Source organism: Giraffa tippelskirchi, chromosome 12 (genome assembly GCF_054371585.1).
Source record: "Giraffa tippelskirchi isolate mGirTip1 chromosome 12, T2T-mGirTip1v1.2.pri, whole genome shotgun sequence".
NCBI classification, from domain to species: Eukaryota; Metazoa; Chordata; class Mammalia; order Artiodactyla; family Giraffidae; genus Giraffa; species Giraffa tippelskirchi.
Window position 1 is genome coordinate 17,215,579 of NC_137286.1, and position 27,741 is coordinate 17,243,319.

The following is a 27,741-nucleotide window of genomic DNA, read 5'->3' on the forward strand; positions in this document are numbered from 1 at the left end:
CACCGACTCAATGGACATGAGTTTGAGCAAACTCTGAGAGATAGCAAAGGGCAGGGAAGGCTGGCGTGCTGCAGTCCATGCAGTAGCAAAGAGTCAGGACTTAATGACTAAACAACAATACCACCCTCAAAATATCCAGGGTAGGAGACAGAAAATGAGAAGGGAACGCAGAAGAAGACAGCTAATAAAGAATCGACTGACAAAACAAGTTAATTCTATGGGCATGGAGCTCAGTTCAATAGAGAAACTCTGGGAGCCTGTGTAGCACCCAGATTCAGGTTATTCCGCTCAGGGGCCATCACTAATTCTCTGTACTCCGGCTGACTAAGCTAAGGGAGAGCGCTCTGTAGTGGAGAGAAAATCCACACGTAGAGCCCATGGAATTCTCTAGGCCAGAATACTGAAATGGGTAGCCTTTCCCTTTTCCAAGGGATCTTCCAAAACCCAGGTCTCCCACACTGCTAGCAGATTCTTTACCAGCTGAGCCACAAGGGAAGCCCAAGAATACTGGAGTGGGTAGCCTATCCCTTCTCCCACGGATCTTCCTGACCCAGGAATCAATTCAGTCTCCTGCATTGCAGGCGGATTCTTTACCAACTGAGCTATCAGGGAAGCCCATTTAGGCAAATCAGTTTGTGCTAAAAGTTAGAAGTTAGATCAACATGGACGGAAATGGTTAAATATCAGGGAAGGATAATGACGACGTCTCCTATAACCAATAATGCTGCTGCTGCTGCTAAGTCGCCTCAGTCGTGTCCGACTCTGTGCGACCCCACAGACGGCAGCCCACCAGGCTCCCCCGTCCCTGGGATTCTCCAGGCAAGAATACTGGAGTAGGTTGCCATTTCCTTCTCCAATGCATGAAAGTGAAAAGTGAAAGTGAAGTCGCTCAGTCGTGTCCGACTCTTAGCGACCCCATGGACTGCAGCCTACCAGGCTCCTCTGTCCATGGGATCTTCCAGGCAAGAGTACTGGAGTGGGGTGCCATTGCCTTCTCCGATAATACTGCTTTCTAAAACCTGCCAGTATAAACACTCCCTTCCCTTGAGGATTTCTCTTCCTCTACTCCATCAACATATTGGTAAAAAAAAAATAGCATATACAATCCTCTCTGCTTATGAATACAAATATAGTTTTGGCATTAATTTTTTTTGGAATTCCAGATTCCACACAAACATGTCCTGAGTCCATTTAGAAATAGTGACCATTATTCTCATCTATTTCTGTTTTAGATTATCAGGGTAGCTGTATCAGTATACAGGTGTTAGTCTAACCCTAAGCATACCCCCTGAACTGGGGATCACACAGTGCCTTTAGTTACCCGGGAATTTCAGGTTAAATTGACATCTTTACCAAACTTCTTTGCTTCCTTTTCCAACAGCTGCAGTCGTCTTAAGCAGTTTTCTTCTATCTACTTTTCCAGGAGATCAATGGCAACAGAGTTTCTGGGGCTGGGACCTACTTTTTGGCTACTGTTTCAAAAGCATTAAGTAGCTGTTCCTTAGGAGATCTAGATTTTGCCTTTTTTTTTTAAGTTTAGTTTAACATTTGCTATAATAGAAACAGATTTCCTGCAGTGCCATTCACCATGGTGGCTACTGATTCCAGTCCTTTCTCAAAAGCACTAAAAGATACATTGACTGGTTGTCAAAATTCTTTCTTTGCAAATATTTTCCCAACCTTCTGAAACCTCAAAGCAAATACCAATAACCTGCAAATATACAGATGACCTTTGGAGGACTCAAATTAAATACTTCTTTATTTTTCCTGAAGGCTTCTCAACTGGTTTCATGAGATTGTTATTCTGGAAAAGGATACTGTCTTTTCAGTTTTTCCCTAGCACATGTATATTTTTTCATATTTATGTTTTGGGTATGTTTATAGGTATACGTAAAGGAGACTAGAAAATATCTAGCTTTTTAAAATTTGGCGATGATAGAAATAGTAATGTTCATTTATAGCAACTCAGATCAAATTTTGGGTTAAGCAGTTATTCTTCCAGAAAGCTTTCTTTTATGTACTGAAAATTCTAAATATGATAAAATTCATATGATGATGTAACATTTGTGGAGTTTACATATTAATGCATTATAATTTTTCTTGTTTAACTACTATCTTACAAAAATAAAATCACTTGAGTGGTAATATCCCAAGACTAACATCCAGTAGACACTTGCTAAATGTATTCACTATTGAAATACAAATTTTAAAACATGATTACTAATAGCATATATGGTAGCCTGAATAATGTTTCTCAAAAATAAAGGTCCCACTTCATGGAACTTCCGAATGTTACTTTACATGACAAATATGGACGTTGTGGGTATGATTCAATTTAGGATCAGGAGACAGTGAAATTGTTCTGTATTATTTAAATGGACCCTAAATGTAATCATGAATGTCCTTACAAGAGAGAGTCAGAGGGTGATTTTGACTACAGAAAAGGAAATATGATTCCAGAAAGGGGTCATGAGCAGAAAATATACAGGTACTCCAGAAATTAGAAAAGAGAAGAAAACCAACTTTCTTGTAACCCTTCAGAGAGAACCAGCCCTGTTAATACATTGCTGTTAGCACCATAAGACTCATTTTGAGCTTCTGGCCTCCAGAACTATAAGGTAATAAGTATGTGTTGTTTTAAGCCAGTAAGTTTGATAATTTGTTACAGCAGCAAGAAACTAACACAATATATAAAGAAGTCTTTCTGGCATAAGGGGAAAAAAGCAACCATGATTATAGTTGCAGAAATTTTCTTGCAAAGAGATGAAATTCCCAGAATATTTGAGTAAAAATGACTATGACTCTAAGGAAATCTTTAGTTATAGAAAGCCTTCATATCTAATCTGTTCCTAACACCTTTTGTGACTGAAATTCTTAAGTGTTAATATATGGCCTCAGTTGATTTTAAGAGAAATGATAAAAAATGATTACATGTGTCTTCTACAAATTTTTTAAGCAATAGTCTCTATACAGGGTATGTGGTCTCAATTCACTTTTTGCCACCCTGTTCAGAAAGAATGTGATCATTTATTCTCAGGAATATGCAAGTTAATAACGATTGGCTTTCATTTTAATATAGGTAGGTCATAACCTACGCATAAAAAATGGAGTCTTTGTTTATTTTACTGAGAAGCAGATTATACTCCTTCAAGGATCCCTAACATCACATTTAGAAGGAAACTGCCATATCTGCAGAGAATCAAGTTCCCCTAAGGCCAAATGAAGTGAGATTGGCTCACAAAACCCTGGGTGATCAAGAGTACAGGAAACATGCTGTAGAAACAAGAAAGTAACTATAAAGCCTTAGGTCTTAGATTTCTATCTGTAAGTTACAGAGCCCTGACCTATTTCTTTCCTTCTCCCAAATGTGGAACCCAAGGGAGTGAATTCTGTACGAGTTTCACTGTCGTATCAGGAAAAGACGCCAGGTACAATGAAGAATAAGGATGTGAGCAGCTGCTTCCCAGGGCTAAGTTTTGGATAACACCATCTCAACCAGTGAGGTGCAAGAGGATGCTAGATCGAAAATGAGTGTTGAGGATGGACTAAACCTCATGTTTTACTTCCTTATGAGTCCACAGTGGGTGGCATTGAAAGGTAATAAGGGGAATGGAGAATTTAGTAGGAGAACATCAAGAGGAAAGTAGATGCAAAAATAAAATTCTAAGTGTGTTCTATATTATGTGCCTTTTTGTTAGAAGGAAGAGACCATAAATCAGTCTGTCAGCTTACACCATGGGGCTCATGATAGATTCATAACAAAAAGAATTATGAAAAATTAACATGCAGTATGTCATTTATAATCAGCTTGAGCCTGAAGAATTGAGGATTATCTGACATTTCTAGGTTCCATAAAGGTTTATTTTACTTTAGATACAGGGATAGGAGGAATAAGAATTAGGAATCAATATGCATAAATTACAGATTCTTCAAGTTGAAACTAGTGAGTTGGTGTAAATGCATGGAACCGATCATAGGGATTCAGGAGTTTTCTGGAGAAGGTGTGGTAAAGATAGACGTGCTTTCGTTTGGAAGGTGGAAATCAGAGAATTTCAGTAAATAGAAACCAGTTGGGGATTTGTAATCAGAAGTCCACATAGTTCTCAGGTCATTTAATCTCTAGGCTCCATTTCTCAATTCTAGTCTGGTATGCTCTATGCTTTCCTTTGGTTCCCAGAGATTAACTCGTATTTCTCCTCTTCCGTTCTACCTCTCTTTTGGTCATATCCGGAAAATGAGACAGGCTCAATAGCTGTGGCACACAGGCTTAGTTTCTCTGTGGCATGTGGGATCTTCCCAGATCATGTCTCCTGCATTGGCAGGTAGATTCTTTACTGCTAAGCCACCAGCAAAGCCCTGAAAGGTGGACTCTTAACCACTAGATCACCAAGAAAGCTCCCTGCTCTGTGGGATTTGGGCTACCCAGGTGACACAGTGGTAAAGAATCTGCCTGCCAATGTAGCGCACATAAGAGTCTTGGGTTCATTCCCTCAGTCGGGAAGATCCCCTGGAGTAGGAAATGGCAATCCACTTTGGTATTCTTGCCTAGAAAATTCTATGGACAGAGGAGCCCTGTGGGGTAGAGTCCATGGGGTCACGAAGAGTCAGACACATCTGAGCGTGCACACATAGAGAAAATGAGGATCAAGCAGTAAGGAAAGAAGAACATCAAGACGAAAATCCATGTTCTCATTTTTTTGTGAAATGAAAGAACTGCATAGTCAGACACTTACCTCTGCTACCTAGTGGTCTAACACCTGCATGAGATATTTATCCTCCTATAGAATCCATAGGGGAATTATGAGCTTGAACCTACAAGGGGTATTGATAGATGTGTCCATAGGCATAGGATATATTAGCTCAATGCTGTACATTCAAGGCATTGAGATTACAAACATTTGTTCTCTAGTCATAGATGGGACATTATATTTTTCAGAGAAGAGAAATAAGCTCAGAACACATAGCCAGTCAAATTATGACAGGATACAAATGAGGATGAAGGATAGGAATTAAATCCAAAATGACTAAAGAAGGAATCCAAGAGTCTACTTATAATTCACACAGTTGGAAGAGTAGCCCTGGAGAAAACATTTTCCAAATTTCTACAGAAAATTGTATGAAGACATCGGTTTATAGAAATGACTGTCACTATGTTTCATTTCACCCTAAGGTAAAAATATATTTAGTCTTCCCATTCCATGCCCCAACTACTTGAATACTATATTAATCTTTGTGATAAACAATCCCTAAGAAAATTAGCAGCTATATATTATGAATTTAGTTTACTATGAAACTATATGAATAATATTCTCATCCACTGTTCCTTAACTTCCTCAAGAAGTCCTACTTCCAAATGCTCCTTAATCTTCAGAAGCAAAACCTGGATGGGAAAATTCTAACAGCTAACAGAGATGGGTTAATTGTATTCTGGGAAGAAGTCACTTCGTGTGGAGGTAGAGAAAAATCTTTATGTCTATCCCTGCTGAAGACAGATTTCATTAATAGAATTGAAAATTTGAAATTGATCTGTGCGTATCAATTTGTATTTCCAACATACGTGAGTATCCAACACCCAGAACCAGGAGAACAATACACATGCACACACACGTGCAAGCACACACCCTCACACATACTCCCCAGCAAGCACCGTCTTGGGGTGATCTCTCCTCCCTGAAGAATGGGTAAACAAAGCATAGTATGAAACAAATATTGTGTCTACAGTTAAAGGGGGAAAATCAGCACGGTAAGAAATAGGCAGGCACAGAGATGACTTCTAAGGGGCAAAGTTTGTTGTCTGTAAGAATTATGAAGCACAGTGGGAATTCCAGCCAATGGGCACATGCTTCTCTTGACCTTCCCAACTCAGTGGTGCATATAAAGCTTCACAAGCAACCAGCAAAGTTGCTCAGTGTAGTTTTGACAGGAACATAAGAACTGTGATTAGTCTATTGGCCCTGTGTTTACATTGCACAGAGAGAAGGTGAAATTTAAATGGTTTGATTCTACTCATAAAGAACTCTCTATTGAACACAGCCTAAAGCAGTTCTCAGGAATACAAAGGTCACACTCTTTGGAGTATCCAGATTGCCAAGTATCTTAATTCTTTAAACAACTTGGATTTCAACTAGTTTCCTCATGGAGATAGGAAGAAGGAAGACCCATGCAAATGAATGCTCTCTCTTACTAAAATGGCTTTGCTCTCAATTCTGGCCCAGTTTACTGAGGAGTCAGTTATACCTCAGGGACTTTAAGCGCTCCTCCCTGCCTTGTGCTGTGCTGTGGTTAATCGCTCAGTCGTGTCCGACTCTTTGCGACCCCATGGACTGTAGCCCACTAGGCTCCTCTGTCCATGGGGATTCTCCAGGCAAGAATACTGGAGTGGGTTGCCATGCCCTCCTCCAGGGGATCTTCCCAACCCAGGGATCGAACCCAGGTCTCCCGCATTGCAGGTGGATTTTTTAACCATCTGAGCCACCAGGGAAGCCCAAAAATACTAGAGTGGGTAGCCTATCCCTTCTCCAGGGGAACTTTCTGACCCAGGAATCAAACCAGGGTCTCCTGCATTGCAGGCAGATTCTTTACCAGCTGAGTACCAAGGAAGCCCCCCTCCCTGCCTTAGGCCCAGCCCAATGTTAGTAAAAGTTTAAAGCATTGCATAGATTAAAAGACTGCCTTTTCCTGTTCACACTAGACCTGTATCAAAACTGTGGTTCTGTAGATCTTGGTATTTTCCTAGCAAAGGAAAGGAAAACAAAAGCAGAGCAGACATGTCTGTCCCAGGCACCCTTGAGGCAGTCTGGTTCCTTCCTGATGCTCTGAGAAGGTGAGGGAGGGTAGGAGAAGTGCTGCCAGGAGCAGGGGAGACCCTGCTCTCCTCCCAAGGCCACACTGAAGAGGAAAAGTTAAACTTTTATGTAATCTTCTCCTTCTGCCTCTGTAACTCAGCTTGCCCCTTGCAAAGTCTAGATCACCTAGGTCACACAGTCTCAGAAAGTGAGGACTTGCAATACTAGGAACTGGAGTTTATCTCACTCACCCTTGTCCTGATCTTTGCAATTGCCCAGCCCCTGCAAACCTGCTTAGTCATGTCTGTCCAGTCCAGGCATCCCCCTCCCCGTCTTGACTGCTGTTCCCACGCACTTGAAACCGCTTAGTTTAAACCAGCCTATTAACAGCTAGTATTGCCCACTACAGTCTGTCTACAATCCCTTTGTTCGGGGCTCAGAGCTTGCAGTATTTACTCCTCTGGGCCCGCCGGCGTAATAAACCTGAGTTCTCCAACTCTCTGAGTGCGGTGCTTGGTTTTTCTCAAGTACTGGTTTCTGCAACAACGCTAGTGTTTGGGAAAGCAGTGATTGTGACCAATCTAATTCCCTAAGACTCAAATATAAGGGACAGTTTATTCCTTAGCTCAATACAGCTTCCTGGATTTTACTTAATCTATCAGATAGAGCAGGTTTGGGAAGGAAATATCTTGACCAAAGCTTCCTGAAACCACTTCCTCTGAGCCTTCCTATCCAGTTGAGGCTAATGAGGTGAACCATTTAGCCTATTAAGATGTTTGACAATATCACAATTTTTTTGTTCAGAGGCCTTAAAAATGGATCAGAGCAGGACAAGGGTGAGTGAGATAAACTCCAGTTCCTAGTATTGCAAGTCCCCACTTTCTGAGACCACGTGACCTAAAACTACAAACCCCCCTTGTGCTTTTTTTTTTCTTTCCTTCATAGAACTTATCCATACTTAACATACTAAACAATTTACTCCAGTTGTGGTTTTGTTTCTCTTTTGCTAGAACGTAAGTTACTTAACGGCAAAAATCTGTTGGCTCAATGATAGATTCATAACACATTCTATGGCACATAGTAGGCCTTCAACAAATTCTTGAATTAAAATGTGGATGAAAGCCAAAGTTTACAAAATTACATTAGCAAACATCATTCAAATTTTTTCCTAGTCTATTGAATTACAGCCAGAAACATATCACTCTCGTGCCTATATGGTAATTTAATTTCAACCTATGAAAGGCATTTTGGAATATGAAGAAAAAAAGACAGTTTTTAAAGATTACATATGAGCTGTTTCCAATCTATTGTCAGTTGTTTTTTTTTTATAAACGAGGTGTTTTAGCAATTATATAAAAGAGAAAAGTGTTATTCAGTGGGAAAAGTATGTAATAATTTTTTTTTACTTAATGGAAGCATAACCGTATGTAGCACAGTTTCATGTTCTTCTGATATTTTTACAAATCATACATTTCCTACTAAATCTGACAGTCCATGAAGACAATGGAAATATATTTATTTCTCCTCAAAGTTAAGGCATGAATTTCCTCAGATATGTCAACTATAAACATTCTTGAAATGCAGGAATGAATAATTGTTATATATATGGGACCATGCTATTCACTCTGGGATATATGGCACTAAGAATCAGAGAAAATAATTAACAGAAAAAGTTTAAGTTCAGGAAATATTTTTACCTCACTTACTGTACATCTATTCAAATTCTTGACCATTTTTAGTCAGTGGATAGATGACTTCAAATTAGGTTGTTCAAATCTGTATTTTTACCAAGTTTACCATCTGTATACCTGTCAGTCACTGAGAGATATTTGCTAAAGTTCCTTATTGTTCTTAAATTTTATGTATTTTGAGACCATGTTATTAGGTGAATATAAAAATGATTATCATTACCCTTCTCTCTATGATGATGTTCCCATCTTTGAAACTTTGTGTGATGTTGGTACAGTGATAGCATATTCTTTTGGATTATTGCCTTTAGATTCCTTTCACCTTTATATGTCAGTTTTTTCTGAATCTTCTCATTTAACACATATGTCTCTTGATAGTGGCACATAGGTTTGTGTTTGCACATGTCTATACACTTGCGTATGTGTTTTACCTATTCTGACAATCTGTCTTAATTGAAATGTTTGGATTCTTTCTTTTAATGTAGTTGCAAGTATATTATGTTTTACATCTAGCTTTTTGTTTTTATTTGTTCCTCATGGCCTGTATTTCTGGTTTTCTCCTTTCTTATTTTGGGCTAAACATTTCTTGGTGCATTTTCCCTATCTTAGTCTATCTCAGTCTGTGGTTGCTCAGTGGTTTCTCTAGATTTTAAAATTTACAGCTGTAATTTATAAAAGTCTAATATAATCAGTGTTTTACTTCCAATCCAATCAAATGCAAGTAACTTAGACTACTTTAACTCTATGTATACATCTCCTGACTTGCATACTATGTTCATCTTTAAATACTATACATTTTATAAAATATTTATACATTGTTTCTTTTCATCAATGTAATACTTTTTATGTTTTCCACTATATTCAACGTTTTTATTCTTTAATGTACATCTATGTTTCTATTAATTTCAATGTACTAGGTACTTCCTTGCACCCAGCACTCAGATCAAAAAACATTGCCAACATCATAGAAGACTTACATCATGCTTTTTTCTGGTTGCTACTCTCCTTAAGAGTAATTGGTGTGCTAACTTCTCATTCCATTTTTATGAAGTTCAAGAAAAGCAAATTAATATGTCATAACATAAAATATATCATGACTGGCTTCTTTGGCTCTAAACTATCTTTGCATAATTCACTTATATCATGGACGTAGTCATAGATCATGAGCCCTCATTGCTATATAGTATTTTGTTGTATTATTAGAGCTCTATTTACTCATTCAACTGCTGCTGATGGGTGTTGGATAGTTTTCTGTTTGTGCATTTTATTAGTTTGATAGGGTTACCATAACAAATACAGGCTGGGTGGCTTCAACAACAGAAATTTGTTTTCTCACAGTTCTGGGGGCTAGCAATCTAAGACAAGATTCCCGTAGGTTTGGTTTCTCCTGAGGATTCTTTCCTTGGGCTGCAGACGGCTATCTTATAGGTGTGATATCAGACGGCCTTTTCTCTGTGTACACTCTCTATGTCTCTTCCTCTTCTTATAAGAAATGGGAGTCATATCGCATTATGGCATTACCCTCATGACCCCATTTAACCTTAGTCACCTCTGTAAAGGTCCTATTTCCAAATATGATCATACTGTGGATAAGGACTTCAGCACAGGAATTTGAAGGGAACGCAATACAGTCCATAAAAAGAGATATATTACAAACTGCATCATGATGAACATTCTGTTGCATGTTTTGGTGATCATATATATTTACGTTTGATACATTGCTTGAAAAAAAGGAACTGGATTATATAATATCTGAAGATTCAGCTTTAATTGATCATTCCAATGTTTCTTTTTTAATTAATATTTTAACTGCAGAATGATTACTTTACAATATTGTGATGGTCTTTGCCATACATCAATATGAGGCAGCCACAGGCATATATATGTGTCCCCCTAGCCCAAACCCCCTTCCCACCTCCCTCCCCACCCTAACTCTGAGTTGTCCTGCTTCATGCATCAAACTTGTGCTGGTCATCTGTTTTACGTATAGTAATGTACATGTTTCAAAGTATCTGTAACAATATTCTTTCCACCAGAAACACATGAGAGTTCTAGTTGCAAAACATTCTTAACTTACATCCTTGCTATTATAGTGTCTCCTGTTCACATTTCAATTACACCTGCTTCAGGCTTTTCTACTATCTTCTTGTGGTAAATCGATGGCCTATTTACCATTTAGGATGGCCCTGTGATTCCCACATCCTCTTTTCCACACCTTTGTATAATCCCTTCCCCCTGAATGGAAGTGGAAAATGATTTCCTTCTAGCCAACAGAATATGGCAAATGTGGGGGAATAATCACTCCCATTGTTATGTTTTATTACCTAACACTTTACCTTAGGGGACTAGAGCAAAAGATTCTTCTGCTGGCCTTGAAAAAATAAAATGCCATATTGTGAGGAAGGGGCCCACTGGGAGAGGGCCACATGCTAAGGAATTGGCAGAAGAATTGGCAGAAGATCCCTAGAGCAGACCCCGAGCCAACATTTAGCAAGAAATATGACTCTGGCCCTATAGCCAAGAAGAACTGGATTTTGCCAATGACCATGTGAGTATGGAAGAGGACTCAAGCTTTCCAGGAAAAGCACAGCTTAACTAATGCCTTGATCTCATCCTTGTGAAACCCTAAGCAGAGGACCCAGTGAGGCGATGTTCACACAGTTGATGCACAGTGACTGAAAGACAGTATATGCATGTTGTCTAAAGGCACTTCTGTGTAATTTGTTGTACAACATAATAGAGTTCCATGCATCTCTTACATTTTTAAATACTTTTCATTCGTTTGAATCTAGATTTCTTCTATTCTATTCTGATCTTTAACTCTTTAAGTTGCCAACTATTGTCTTTTAGCACTTTGTATCAATCTATTCTCTTCTACTCTTCATTGCTTTAGGCATCAATCAGCCCAGTATTTACTTTTGTACCTTTAGAACACATAATTTTGTTTTGCCTGCTTTGAGATTTTTACTCTTTAGTTTCACTCTTTGGTTTTCCTAAGTGTCACATGCCATTCTGTGGTTTTCCTCTCATTTATTTTGAGGCTCTGTGGCATTGATTCTTTGACTTGATATTTGATAATTTAAATGTTTTCCTTGCCATATTTTTTCTCCATCTCTGAGACACTGAGTACATACATGTTAGACTTACACTGTATCCCCACATATCGTATTTTCTGTATCATTTTTCTTTGGATATTTTCTTCTGATATGTCTTCCACTGTACACTTGCTTTTCACTTATGGTTAGTCTTCTGTTAATTAACATACTCACTGAGTTATAAATTTCAATCGTTGCAGTTTTCAGTTCTACAGTTTCTATTTGATTCTTTTCAACAGTTTCTAGTTATTATTTAATTCTCAATCCTGTCTTTTATTTCCTTGATCATTTAAGCATTTTTCTCCTAATGTTCTCACTTGGATTCCCAGGGATTTTTCTACTGACTATAATATTTCTAGGTTTTCCAACTGAGATTCATGTTTCTACATATGCCTGACTTTTATTGAATACAGCCATTGTATATATTTTTTTAATGTAAAGGAAACTTGAGGTTTTAGATGAAGTTACCCTCGTACTTTGAGGCAAACAGCTACAGCAGAGGTTGCCAGTGACAGCACACATGAAAGCCTTGGCCATTTCTCCTCAGTGGGCCTTCAGCTGCAAATAACTAATCCCCCTCATGTTTGAATCTTCAAAAATGCTCAATTTTTATACTACTCAGCAATGATTTTGGAATTGAAAAAAGCCGTGAACTAAAAGTAATACAAAGTGCCAGAGTTCTTTTCTTATTTTTTTTTAACACCTTGTCTCCATAATAGTAGTTCTCCAACACCTTTAAGAAAAACACAAAATTTTCTCCAACTTTCCTATCTGCTCTTAGGGGGGATGGTTAAAATCACATAGCCTACCACTATGAGTAGAACCTCAAAATGGGTATTTTAAATAGCTCAGTGACCAAATAATTATTCTTAGAAAAAGCAGTGGCTCAGATGGTAAAGAGTCTGCCTGCAATGTGGGAGACCAGGTTCAATCTCTGGGTCGGAAACATCCCCTGGAGAAGGAAATGGCAATCCACTCCAGTATTCTTGCCTGAAAAATCCCAAGGAGAGAGGAGTCTGGCAGGCTATAGTCCATGGTGTCACAAAGAGTCGGACACAACTGAGTGGCTAATACACGTACACATACATGTATTCCAGGATGTAAAACAATCTATTTGGTCCAGGTAAATAGGTAGCTAGAGCACAAAAAAAGAAATCAAGTGTTTTGGGAAAGACATGTATGTCTTGATAAGGGAATACCAAAGTAGGAAATTTAAAACTGTTGAAGCAAAAGGATGATATTATCAAATATAGTTGTATAAAGAAAAAAACATTCATATAGAATATAGCCTATTTATTTGATTTCACAAGGTTCTGCACATTTACTCTAGGTTACTTTATAAATACTTTCAATAAAAAAGTTCAGTATACCTGAATAATCCTTTCCCATTCAAAACAATATAAGTAATTAGAATGTTTTGTATTGACTGTTCCACACATACATTGTAGTTAATATTAGACATTATGTGGAAAAAACATCCAAACACTGATTTTTTTCCCTCTTAACCTTGTACACATATCAAAGCTACATAAGACAAATAGAAAGAGAAGCGATTCAAATATTGATCAATTTAGGGCTCAAAGGATTCTAAAGTGGATAGCTCAACATTTGATTGAATAATTCCCTAGGGCATGACAAAAAAATAAGTGAAGTGGCTGCAAGATTTAGCCGTTTTTTTTGTTTTTTTTTTGATAAGTGGCCTGTTCTTTGTAAGAGTAGCACTTTGAACTGTTTCAGAGCAATTTAATAGCTATTAACTCTTTTTTGTTATCAAGGTAGAAGAAAAGTATTACTCACCTAGAGAGTTTAGGTGAATTGAGAAAAATCACAGAGCAAATTAGTACAGATATTAGTAACAAATTCTTCTGGTTTTATGTTTTGCTATTTTACCACATTTTCTCCTTGTAATGTTAGCTGACGCATGACACAAATATACACATATAATGGCAAGAAAACTATTTTAGCTTTCCGTTATACACAAACTCTATTCTTAAACACTTCACTGCTTGTAAAAAAATCTATATATCTTGAGATACACTCAATTAAAACTGCAATAACTGTTGTTCTCAGCACAAACAGCTGTTCACATGTAATTCCAAAGGGACAGCCCATATTACAAATACACACTCTGGAGTAAAGTGAAAAGGAGAAATGAGGAAGGAAAACAAGGAAGGAGCAAGGCAGATCAGAAAAGAAAGAAAATTTCAGGCACCAATGGCAAGACTAGAAAATTGATGTTTGGGGTCTGTAACATGCAGACCTTCTACAAAAAAGCCAACTTTGGGCTGTTCAGGTTCTTGCAATAAAACCCTTTTTATTGGTGTGTTAGCATTAATCAATAGAGCATCCTCTGGAACTATTCAAAGACATTAGAATGACTTGGTCTCTTTAATGACTCCCTTCATGCTTTTAACAATAAAAGTCATTTTTCCAGGCATGTGAAACATATAAGTTCAAACTGTCCAATATTTCAGTCCTTTTTTTTAGAAAGGCATCAATCAGACACCATTATGATTTTATTAAGTCAATATTTCCATTGGCCATGTAATTGCTAAAACTTTGCTATTTTTTCCTTGCATCAGAGAAATTCCACACACAATTTCTTCCTAATTTACATTATTTAGAAGATTCCATATTGAGAATTTATTCAGTTAATCTAAAAATAGGCTTATTTTGATGACAATATTAAAATAGCTTCCTTGGTATGTAGTTCTAATTTTATACATTTTTCCCTCAAGTTGAATGGCTAATATGACTTTGTTTCTATCATTCCTTCTGAGAAATCAACTGTTTGCCTGCAAAGAGATTAATCATTTCTTCTCAACTGCTTTTTAAAACATATGTTTATCTTTGTTTTGCAGTTTGACTATCATAATCTTCTATTGAGGCTATTTTTAATTATATTTTTAGTTCTAGAAATGTGTACTTTTTCCAATAAGCTTGGCTATTTGAGTTGCTATTTATATTTAAACTTATTTTATTAAACTATGCAATATACCTACGGATGAATTTTGTAGTATTATACAATAATATAATAATAAAATAATTGTTTATGATTGTGCAGCTGGTTATTTCTCCAGACTCTGTCAAGGTGGTTGTTATTTCCATGTGTTTTCCGTTTTGTTTTATTGTGAGCCTTATCTTCCTTAAACTTCCATCTGTGGGATTCTTTAAAGCCTGAATGTGAGAAAACTCTATTGAGGATTTGCTTCTGCTTGGAAATGTAAGCCACTTTAAGCTAAATTTTTCCCTGGACACAGAGAAATTATAAAATTCTAGAGGGTTCTGATTCAATATGTCATGTAGAAAAATCCTGGACTCTTATCTTCCCATGGACACAGTCTGAAGCTACACGTGGAAAAATTTCCTCTTAAAAGAACCCAAATACTGACTGAGTCATGACCACACATCAGGCTAAGAAGAAAAACCCATCCAAAGCTGGTTGGAGAGGCTGGGACACAATCTCACTGTAAGCTTCACCCCCAGTATAGTGATCCACAACTTGGAGGGAACGCAAATCCAGAGCCTCTCCCTGAAAAGCTGAAGCTTTGAACCCAGCAGTGGAGATGCCAACTTCTAAAACATACAGCTGGGCGATGAGCTTCTAAAGATCTAACCATATAACCCAGCAATCCCACTGCTGGGCATACACATCAAGGAAACCAGAATTGAAAGAGACACATGTACCCCAATGTTCATTGCAGCACTGTTTATAATAGCCAAGGCAACCTAGATGCCCATCAGCAGACGAATGGATAAGGAAGCTGTGGTACATATACACAATGGAATATTACTCAGCCATTAAAAAGAATGCATTTGAATCAGTTCTAATGAAGTGGATGAAACTGGAGCCTATTATACAGAGTGAAGTAAGCCAGCAAGAAAAACACCAATATAGTGTACTAACACATATATATGGAATTTAGTAAACTGGTAAAGATAACCCTGTATGCGAGACAGCAAAAGAGACACAGATCTACAGAACTGTATTTTGGACTCTATGGCAGAGGGCGAGGGCAGGGTGATATGGGAGAATGGCATTGAAGCATGTAAATTTTCATATGTGAAACAAATCGCCAGTCCAGGTTCGATGCATGATACAGGGTGCTTGGGGCTGGTGCACTGGGATGACCCAGAGGGATGGGATAGGGAGGGAGGTGGAAGGGGGGTTATGGAAGGGGAACACATGTACACCCATGGTGGATTCATGTCAATGTATGGCAAAACCAATACAATGCTGCAAAGTAAAAAAAAAATAATAATAAATTTAAAAAAAAAGTTAAACCAAATAAATAAATAAATAAAAATCTAACTTTGAAAACCAATGGGGTGGCTGTCCAAGATTCACAAGACTGTAGTGATCTGAAAAATCACTCAAAGACCTGGGCACACAGCTCACCTACCCTAGGGCCCAACTCAGAAGCCTGGTTATGCCCAGACTCAAACTGAAGGAGGCTCAACTGCTTGTGTTAAGTGTCAGCCTGAGGGGCAGGCATTTAAGTTAACACACACATCTAGGAGCCTGCTGGAACACTCTCCAGGGATAGAGGCCCTTTTTGCATTCTCCCTTTGTCGTACTCCAGAGCAGCAGCATCTAATAGAAGGAAGCTTACACACCTTATGCCCCAGTTTTTGCTACTTCTGCCTAGGTAACGTCTTGAATCCTGACTGAAGGCCAAGGAAGTTATCTCTCAGAAAGGAGCTCATATTCCTGTCTGGCACCCTGATTATCCCTTCTACTGTCAGTGACACTCCTAGATCACTTGTCTCTGGTGACCAGCAGGGTTTGTGCTTGTAGTCCAACAGTATGCATTTGCATACTTTTAAAAGCTGACATCTGCAATACCTTGGACACCTGATGCAAAGAACTGATTCATTTGAAAAGACCCTGATGCTAGGAATGATTTAAGGCGGGAGGAGAAGGAGACGACAGAGGATGAGCTGGTTGAATGGCATCACCGAATCAATGGACTTGAGTTTGAGTAGACTCCGGGAGTTGGTGTTGGACAGGGAAGCCTAGCGTACTGCATTCCATGGGGTTGCAGAGTCAGACACGACTGAGCAACTGAACAATAATATCTATATGAGATGATGGATATTCACTTACTGTGATCATCATTTTATGATGTATGCATGTCAAACCACTGTGCTGTATACCTTAAGCTTATACAGTGCTGTAAGTCAATTATTGCAATAAACTAGAAAAAAATAAGTAAATAAAAGGTGACATCTGAAAGTCTGGCTTCCATTCATCTCAAATCTAGGTGCTGAAGTCATCCCGTATGGCATCATTACTGGTCTGGGAGCTATTTAAAATATAATAGCCTGCTTGGATAAGCACAAAGGTTTGTAAAAACCAAGAGCTGAGGAAAGGTTGAAGACAAGGTCCACCTCCTATATGAGGTCATTCCTTTAAGACTGGGAGAGGTGACTCTTTATCTACAGAAAACCAAAACAGAATGTTAAGCTAAATAAATAGAAGAAAATGTTCCTAAATACACAAGATAAACTTCAGGAAAAAAAAATATGAAACAAAAATAATATATCTGATAAAGAGTACAAAGTAATAATTAAGAAAATACTCAAAGAAGAAAGGAAAATGGATGAACACCGTGAAAATTTTAACAAAGAGATAGAAAACATAAGAAGGTACTGGATAAAAGTCACAGAGGGAAAGAGGACATTAGCTTTGTTGAAAAATACCCTAGAGGGGTTCAACAACAGAAGATAAAGCAGAAGAAAGGATCAGTCAACTCAAAGACAGAGTAGTAGAACCCAACCAGAACAGAAAAAAAAAAAAAAAAAAGAAGGTAGCTTCAAGGACTTATGTGGAAGGAAGGGGGAGATATATAAAGAGACAGAAATCCTATCTGAAGAAATGATGGCTGGCAACTTCCCTAAATTGGGCAAAAGAGACCCACACCAAGATGCATTAACTTTGATGTTTTAATTATAAGGCAAAGAGAGACTATTAAAATTAGCAAGAGAAAAACAAGGGAATCCCCATAAGACTATGAGCAGATTTCTCAGCAACATGGTAAGGCAGTGGCATGATATATTCAAAGCACTTAAAGAAAACAACTGCCCCAAATCCTTTAGCTGGCAATGATATCACTCAGAAGTGGAGCAATAAAGAGCCATCCATATAAATAAAAGCTAAAGAAGTTCATTGTCACTAAACCAACTTCACAAAACGGTGAAGGGATTTCTATAATATGAAAAAAGGGCACTAATTAGTAATAAGTATACATATCAAAGAATAAATCCTGCTGGCAAATACATAATAAAGGTCATGGATTAATCACTTATAAAGCTAGTATAAAGGTAAAAAGACAAAAGGAGTAAAAAAAAAAAAACTATAACTACAATAATTAGTTAAGCAATGTGCAAGATTAAATTATGTAAAATGTTACATCAAAAACAAAGTGTGAGGAGAGTAATCATGTTTTTACAATGAGATCAAATATAAATGGTTATCAACTTAAAATAGACTGTTTTAGGTAAAAGATATTAAATGTAAGCCTCACGATAACCACAAAGCCAAAACCTATTTTAAATACACAAGAGAGGAAAATAAAGGTAAGCGTAACAATGAATAAAGTTGTCAAAACACAAAGGAAGAGAGCAAGGAAAGAAGAAAAGGGAGTTATAAAACTGTCCAGAGAAAAACAAATTGCAATAAACACATGCCTAATAATACTCACTTTAAACTTGAATGGACTAAATTCTCCAATCAAAGGACAGAGTGGCTGAATGTATGAAAAAAACAAGACCCAACTATGTGCTGCCTATGACAGAGTTTTACTACCTTTGTACATACTAACAGGAGAAATGAACATTTTTAAATTTGGATTTTTCATCCAAGAACATAATCTACCTTTTCATTTCTTCAGTTACTGTGTATGTCAATATCATTCTTCATATGGGTCCTGTGTCTTCTTTATTAGTACCTGAGTATCTTAATTTTTTAGCAATCTTTTAATGTTTTCCTTTAACACACGATGATTTCAACTAATATAACTGGATACTGAAGAACAATATCTCACCTGGCATCTGAATTTTCCCATCATGATGAGCATTTAAAACCTCTCACCTTGCACTCCATCAGTGACTGAATTTGCATTTGTACTCCTCTTTCAAAAAATTTCAGTCTTTGGTAGTAGGTGATTCTTACCTTCATTCTAGCGTATGTATTTGTCTTTATAATGTTTCCAGAGAAATACTGGAGTTAGTTTTTTGTTGTTTTTTTTACCTGTTTCTATTTATCATTTACTGCTTTGAGAACACTTTTGACTGTTGTTTCCTACTTAAGGCAATGTTATAAATAGCAGACATTTGATATGTTTTAGATGTGTTTGTAAGGGCTTCCCAGGAGGCGCTAGTGGTAAAGAACCAGCCTGCCAACGCAGGAGACATAAGAGATGAAAGTTCAGTCCCTGGTCAGGAAAATACCCTGGAGGAAGGCATAGCAATCCACTCCAATATTCTCGCCTGGAGAATCTCATGGACAGAGGAGCCTGGTGGGCTGCAGTCCATGGCGTTGCAAAGAATCAAACATAACTGAAGCAACTCAGCATGTGTGCATGCATGCACAGATGTGTTTGTATGTTTTGGAATTTTTCTTCAACAGAGAAATTCTTAAATGTAAATTGCTATAGTATTCAATATATGAATCAAGAAAATGATTAAAAGATGTTTATTTCTGACATTCTCTGCCAACTCATCACCCAACAACCTAATCCTCTTTGATGGCTTATGCCATCTCCTTCCACTTCCCTGACCAGTTATTATTACCAAAGGAAATAAAATTTGCCATTTCACACTAAAAAAAGAAAAAAAAAAAAAAAAAAAGCGACACTGTCAGTACAGGAATGCAAGGATTTCATTATCGCTAAGCCCTGCCAGGCAGAGAGAGATAGGTATACAGGCTGACTTGCATACCCAGAGTAGTGGAAGCAGTGAAAGTAAAGGTGCAGAACCTGGCAACAGGAGGCGGTGGAGGAGGGTTTAGTCAGGCAGGAGGAGCATCAAATCTAGGCTACCGGGGCTCATGGTTTCCTTAAGGAATGAGGAGAATGAAATGAGAGAGGAGAGCCTCAGCTTTAATGAATTTCCCTCGAGACTGGATTCCTTACTAGCAGTACAATTTTTCTTCTGGGTTAATTCAACTTTTTGAAATATTGTGAAGAGACTAAGACACAAATGGACCAGTAAAACTGCATAGCTTGAAGAATTGAGGTACAAGGTGTTACATTCATACATTTACTCATTCAAAAGAGGTGAACTGAATACCTCTTGTGCCGGGAACTGCTCAATGATCTTACATATGGCAGTGAGCAAAATAGATAACAGATAAAGATTCCTGCCTTTATGGAAATGACAGCTGTAGAAGATAGATGAAAACAAAGATAAAAAAGGAAAGAGTGTAATCCAGAGCATTCTAGATGCTGTCAAGTCAAAGGAAAAAGGTGAAGAAAGGGACCAGGAGTGTTGTGGGGGTCAAATACCCAGTATTATGTGAATGAAAATTTAGTTTGCATACAATATCATCTGGATCAAATGTTACTGAAATCCACAGTTTTAAAATATTACAACTGCTCTAATTTTGCTCAAAATCAGAATTCCTAATGGTTTGGAGCATATTACACTTATCAGCACGAATAAATTAAGAGACATTTATAAACTTAGAAAAAAGGAGGGACAATTTGTTCTCAGGTCTTTGACTAGTGTAGCAAATTAAAACAGGTAGTAAATACTTCGGAATCTGTCTTATATTTGCCACAGATTCCCAAGTGAATAAAACTAATTTAAATCTCAAATGGCTGCAATGCAATACAGTGAAGAAAGACAGTTCTTAACCACAGTAAAAGTGCTGAGATCCTAAGATGTGTCTGAACAAAATATGTATCAACACCTCAGTTCAAAGTCAAAGATTTCATATTTCAAAATGTCTCTAGTGGTATTCTACAATTTATGTGAGATGTTTGGCAATGTGCATACCTTAGTCTCGTTTTTCTCATCCTGAAGTTACTGAGGAAGAGAAAGAGATTATATTGGACACTTTTAGAGATAACATTCATCTCTATTGCTTGGTTATTCATATAGCCTTTAAGACAGCTAACTGGACCCAATAATGCTTCAGTAAAAGCATGCAAATCTTCAAAGAGAAATTTACAGTCCCTTTCTAAGTTAAATAATTTTAGAAAGATTTAAAACCATGTTATATGACAAACACAAAAAAATGAGTTATACTCTTAAACACACAAAAAATGAGTCCTATTCTTGTCTAGATGCCTAAAAATTATCTGTGGCATTTCACTGTGTTTTGTTTTGCTTTATGTAGTTTGTAGCAGGATAAATAGAAAAAAGTAATGGAAATACATATTGAAATATGGGATACTAGAGAAGTAATTTTTAGACTCTTTCAGTAAATGCATAGTGGATGTGTATCTGCAATGACTGCCACCTCAAGTTTATTCCCTAACCTAGATTTATTAAGAATTTTGTTAATACCATCACTTAACTACCATGGATCTCTAGACAATGTATTTCTTATTCATCTATGAAAAACCCTTTTAAATGTACATTAGCTATATTCATGTAAACATCTATATTTGTTTCTGTGAAGGTACACATATGTATGCTTCATACATATGAGTGTTGAAGCATATTTCAGATCTTCTAGCTTCAAAATATGTTATCTGATACAAAAAAAAAAACCTAAATCATCTGAAACAGAAAAAGTTATTTTAATATCCAAAAGAAAAAAATTAGCTTTCAGAATCTTTTTAACTTCTACAATCAGTATGATAATAAAAAAAAAAGATAATATGTGAAAATGGACAAAGGCTGTGTGAATAAGTGATTTACAGAAGAGTGAATGTGAATGACTAAAAAAAAGAGAGAAAGAGATGCAACCTCATTAAGTTGGGTAAAGTATTTGTACAGTCACAAACTTACCTCAGATACATGGAGTCTGGGATTTAACCTGGGTTTGCTTTACCTAAACACCATTCTTCAGAATGTAGTCACTTAAAGTTAAGTGTGTGATCCAGATCATGATAGCAGTAGCAAGATCCTAGGTTCACCTCCTGCCACAGACACACCAAAACTAGAACTACACATAGAACAACTCTTGAAAAACAACCTGAGGACAAAGAGAACAGACTTTCTACAACTAAGGACATAAAGAAAAGACCACATTGAGATGAGTAAGAGGGGTAGAGATTTGTTCTAGCTAGAACCCAGGCAGTGGAGGTAATGGAATTCCAACTGAGCTATTTTAATTTCTAAAAGAAGATGCTGTTAAAGTGCTATACTCATTATGCCAGCAAATTTGGCCACAAGACTGGAAAAGGTCTGTTTTCATTCCAATCCCAAAAAAAGACAATACCAAAGAATGTTAAAAATTACCGTACAAATGCACTCATTTTCACATACTAGCAAGATCATGCTCAAAATCTTTCAAGCTAGGCTTCAGTAGTACATGAACCAAGAACTTCCAGATGTACAAGCTGGATATAGAAAAGGCAGAGGAACCAGAAACCAAATTGCCAACATATACTGGATTATAGAAAAAGCAAGAGAATTCCAAAAAAACATCTACTTTCGCTTCTTTGACTATGCTAAGGTCTTTGACTATGTGGATCACAACAAACTGTGGAAAATTCTTAAAGAGATGGGAATACCACATGATCTTACCTGCCTCCTGTGAAACCTGTATGCAAGACAAAAAGCAATAGAACTGGACATGAAACGATGGACTGGTTCAAGATTGGGAAAGGAGTACATCAAGGTTGTATATTATCACCCACCTTATATTACTTATATGCAGAGTGGTGGTGATTTAGTTGCTAAGTCTTGTCCAACTCTTGTGACCCCATGGACAATAGCCCACCAGGCTCCTCTGTTCATGGGATTTCCCAGGTAAGATTACCAGGGTGGGTTGTCATTTCATTCTCCAAAGGATCTTCCCAATCAAGGATAGAACCCAGGTCTCCTGCATTACAGGCAGATTCTTTACCATCTGAGCCATCAAGGAAGCCCTATATCCAGAGTACATAATATGAAATGCCAGTCTGGAATTAAAATTGTGGGGAGAAAAAGAAACAACCTCAGAGATCTGGATGATACAACTTTAATGGCAGAAAGTGAAGAGGAACTAAGGAGCCTCTTGATGAAGGTGAAAAGTAGAGTGAAAAAGATGGCTTAAAACTCAACATTCAAAAAACGAAGATCATGGCATCCAGTTCTATCACTTCATGGCAAATAGAAGGAGAAAAAGTGGCAGATATCATTTGGCGGGGGGCTCAAAATCACTGCAGATGGTGACCGCAGCCATGAAATTAAAAGACACTTGTTCCTTGGAATAGCTATGACCAACCTAGACAGTATATTAAAAAGCAGAGACATCACTATGCCAACAAAGGTCTGTATAGTCAAAACTATGGTTTTTCCAGTAGTCATGCATGGACGTGTGAGTTGGACCATAAAGAAGGCTGAGTAGCAAAGAATTGATGCTCTTGAACTGTGAGGCTGGAGAAGACTCTTCAGAGTCCCCTCAACAGCAAGGAGCAATCCTAAGGGAAATTGCTCAACAACAATCCTAAGGGAAATCAACCCTGAATATTTATTGGAAGTACTGATGCTGAAACTCCAATGCTTTGTCCACCTGATGAGAAGTGCCAACTCATTGGAAAAGACGCGGATGCTGGGAAAGATTGAGGGCAAGAGTATAAGGGAGCTACAGAGGACAAGATGGTTAAATGGCATCACCAACTCAATGGACATGAGTTACAGCAAACTCAGGGAGATAGTGAAGGACAGAGAAGCCTGATGTTGCACAGTTCATGGGTCAGAAATAGTCGGACATGATTTAGCAACTGAACAACAAAGACTGCAGTCTGTCAGACTCCTCTGTCCATGGAATTCTCCAGGCAAGAATACTGAAATGGGTATCCATTTCCTTCTCCAGGGTATCTTCCCAACCAGGAATGGAACCCAAGTCTCCTGTATTGCAGGCAGATTCTTTATCATCTGTGCTACCAGGGAAGCCTTAGCATGACAGCCTATAAGTGGGAAGGATATCACAGCCACAGAGATCCCCCTGAGGGGTAGAGCTCCAAGCCCCCACACTGGGGCTCCCTAGACTGAGAGACCTGCACCAGAAAATGATCCCCCATAATACCTGGCTTTGAAAACGAGCAGGGCTTACATCCAGAAGAGCCAGAGGTCTATGGGAAGTTGGCTCTTGCTCTTGAAGAGTCCACACATAAACTCCCTCTAAGTCCCTGGGCAGAGACAACAGCTTGAAAAGCACTTAGGTCATACAAGAATATTCACTGACTAATTTTACTGTGTATACCAGAGGGGCAGGGATCTGGTGGAACTTTTTCTGGTGGACACATTTTTTTTCTCTCCTTCCACACGGCTGGACCAGCACTAGCAAGTGCTATTTCTGACACCCAAACCAGCTAACTCTGTGTGTGCTACCCCAACGCATCCCTGAAGACCAGCCCCATCCAACTTATGCAGTTCAGGTGACCCCTTCAGAGTTTCTCCTCCTTCATGGGGGACAAAGTCTACCCATCAGTGTTTATGCAACCATCTCATCCAGTCCTCATAGGTAGCATGGTTAGGGCTCAACATTACCCATCACTGTTGTGCAACCACAACAGAGGAGGGTCTGCAACTCACCCAGGGCATATCTCAGAAGCACTCAACTCTGGTGACCACGGAGGGCTTGCACCACTGGGCTCCACAAGATACCTTATACATAAAGCCACTCTTTCAAGACCTGGAGTTGTAGCTGACACATCTAATACATAGAAACAAACACAGAAATAATAAGGTGACAAAGGAATACCTTCCAAATTAAAGACAATGATAAGACCTTTGGAAAAGTAGCAAATCAAATGGAAACAAGAAATTGACCAAACAAGGAGTACAATTTACCAGATAAAGAAGATGTGGTACATATGTACAATGGAATATTACTCAGCCATTAAAAGGAATGAGACTGGGTCATCTGTAGTGATGTAGAGGAAGCTAGAGAGTCTGTCATACAGAGTAAAGTAAGTCAGAAAGAGAAAAATGTTGTATATTAACGCATATACATAGAATCTTTAAAAATGGTACTGATGAGTGTATTTGCAGAGCAGAAATAGAGACAGAAAGGGCTTGGGGACAAAGGGGAGAAGGGGACGGTGGGATGAATTGAGAAAGCAGCATTGACACAGATCCACTACCACGTGTAAAATAGACGGCTAGTGGGAGGCTGCTGTATATCACAGGGCACTCAGCTCAGTGTTCTATGATGACCTAGAGGAGAGGGATGAGGTGAGGCTGGAGGAAAGCTCAAGCAAAAAAACAAAAAAAAAGAAAAATGGCTGAAAACTCCCCTAACCTGATAAGGAAAGAGACATCCAAGTTCCAGCAGCACAGGAAGTCCCAATCAGAATGAACCCAAACAGATCCACAGCAAGACATATTATAATTAAAATGTTAAAAGTTAGAGATAAAGAGAGAATCTCTAGCAGCAACAGAAAAAACTGTTACATACAAGTGAACCTGCAATGAGACTATTAGCTGAATTTTTTAGCAGAAATTTATAAGTTAGATGGGACTGGTACGATATATTTAAAATGATGAAAAGTATTGCAACCAACAGTCCTCTACCTGGCAAGGTTATAATTCAGAATTGTAAAGATAAAGAGTTTCCCAGACACGCAAAAGATAAAGGAATTCATCACCACTAAGCCATCCTTACAAGAAATATTAAAGAAATTTCTTTAGACGGAAAAGGCTGTCACTATAAACAAGATTAAGAAAAACAATCTCTACTAGTAAAGACAAATATATAGTAAAGGTATTATGGTAGATAACAACCTATAATGCTAGCATGAGGTTAAAAAACAGAATTATCTAATATAATTCAATAAAAAATTATCGAAAGGAATGTCAAAAACAAAACATGATAGGGGAGTAAAAATGTAGTGCTTTTAGACTGCACTGAGACTTAAATGGCCAACTTAAAATAGGTTGTTATATGTGAGCCTCATGGTAGCCACTGAGAAAAGCCTATAGCAGATACAGAAAAGATACAGCAATACATTCATAACCCAACTCATTAAATCACAAGGGGAGAGAGCAAGATAAGAAAGGGACAGAAAAGAGTTACAAAAACAGCTAGAAAACAATAAACAAAAAGACAGTCAGTACATACCTGTTAATAATTACTTTACTTGCCAATGGACTAAATGAGCCAAACAAAATTCATAGGGTGGCTGAATGGGCAAAATAAAACAAGACCCATACATACCAGACATCTATGTCTTCTCCTTAGAAGAGACTCACATCACATCTGAAGACACACACAAGCTGAAAGTGAAGGGATAGAAAAAGATATATCTCCATGCAATGGAAACAAAAAGAAGGCAGGGTGACAATCTTTATATCAGACAAAATAGACTTTTGAAGAAAGACTAAGAGGTGAAGAAAAGCATTACATGAGGGATCATTCTAAAAACGAATTACTCTTGTAGAATGGAAAAGTGAAAATGGAAGTGGAAGTGGAAATAAATCAAATCAAGACAAAAATAGAAAAGACCAATAAAATGAAGAACAGATTCTTTGAAGAGAAAGTTGGTAAACTTTTAGCCACAGAGGACCCAAATACTTTAGAAATGAAAGAGTAAAAGTTGTAACTGATACCACAGAAATTCAAGGAATAAGAGATTATTATGAAAAAATGTATGCAAATGGGCAGCCTAGAAGAAATGGATAAATTCCTAGACAAACAATCTTCTAAGACTGAATGAGGAAGAAACAAAATCTTAACAGACCAATCATTTAGTAATGAAATTGATTCAGTAATCAAAAAACTTCCAAACAAAAGTCCAGTAACCAGACTGCTTCACTAGTGAATTCTATCAAACATTAAGAGAAGAATTAATACCTATCTCTCTCAAAGTGATCAGAAGAGAAACACTTCTAGACTCAGTCTACAAGGCCAGCATTACATTGACATTAAAACCAAATAAAGACACAAAAGCAAACAGGCCAATATCCTTGATGAACATAGATACAAAAGTCCTCAAACATTAGCAAGCCAAATACGACAATAAAAGGATCATACACTGTAACCGCGTGTATTTATTCCAGGTATGCAAGGATAGTTCAATATCTGAAAATCATGATACACTATTCAAACAAAACAAAGGATAAAAAAATATCTCAATAGATGCAGGAAATACATTCGACAAAATTCAACATTTATGATAAGAACTCTCAAAGTCAGTATAGAGGGAACATACTTTAATGCATGAAAGCCACACTGACAAACCCAGAGCAAATACTCAGTGAAAAGCAGAAAGCTTTTCCTCTAAGATCAGGTAGAAGATGAGGATGCCACTCTTACCATTTTCATTCACCATAGTATTGAAACTCCCAGCCACACCAAATCAGGCAAGAAAGGGTGAAAGGCATCTAAATTGAAAAGTATGTAAAATTCATTGTTTGCACGTGATGTGATATTAAATACAGCAAATGCTAAAAACTGAAAAAAAAGAAAAACTAATAAGCAAATTCAGTAAAGTTGAAAGATACAAAAAAATCAATATACAGAAATCTGTTCTGTTATATGGAAATAACTATCAGAAAGGGAAATTAAAACAAGTCCAATTACAACTGCAGCAAAAAGAATAGAATACCTATCAGACTGAGAAAGACTAACATTACAATCAGAAGGAGCAATATGTGCATATATATATATATATGCACACAGACAGACACACACACAAGAAAACTAAGATCATGGCATACGGTCCCAAAACTTCATGGCAAATAGATGGGGAAACAGTGGAAACAGTGGCTGACTTTATTTTGGGGGGTTCCAAAATCACTGCAGTGGTGATTGCAGCCATGAAATTAAAAGACGCTTACTCCTTAGAAGGAAAGTTATCACCAACCTAGACAGCATGTTAAAAAGCAGAGACATTACTTTGCCAACAAAGGTCAGTCAAGGCCATGGTTTTTCCAGTAGTCATGTATGGATGTGAGAGTTGGACTATAAAGAAAGCTGAGCGCAGAAGAACTGATGATTTTGAACTGTGGTATTGGAGAAGACTTTTGAGAGCCCCTTGGACTGCAAGGAGATCCAACCAGTCCATCCTA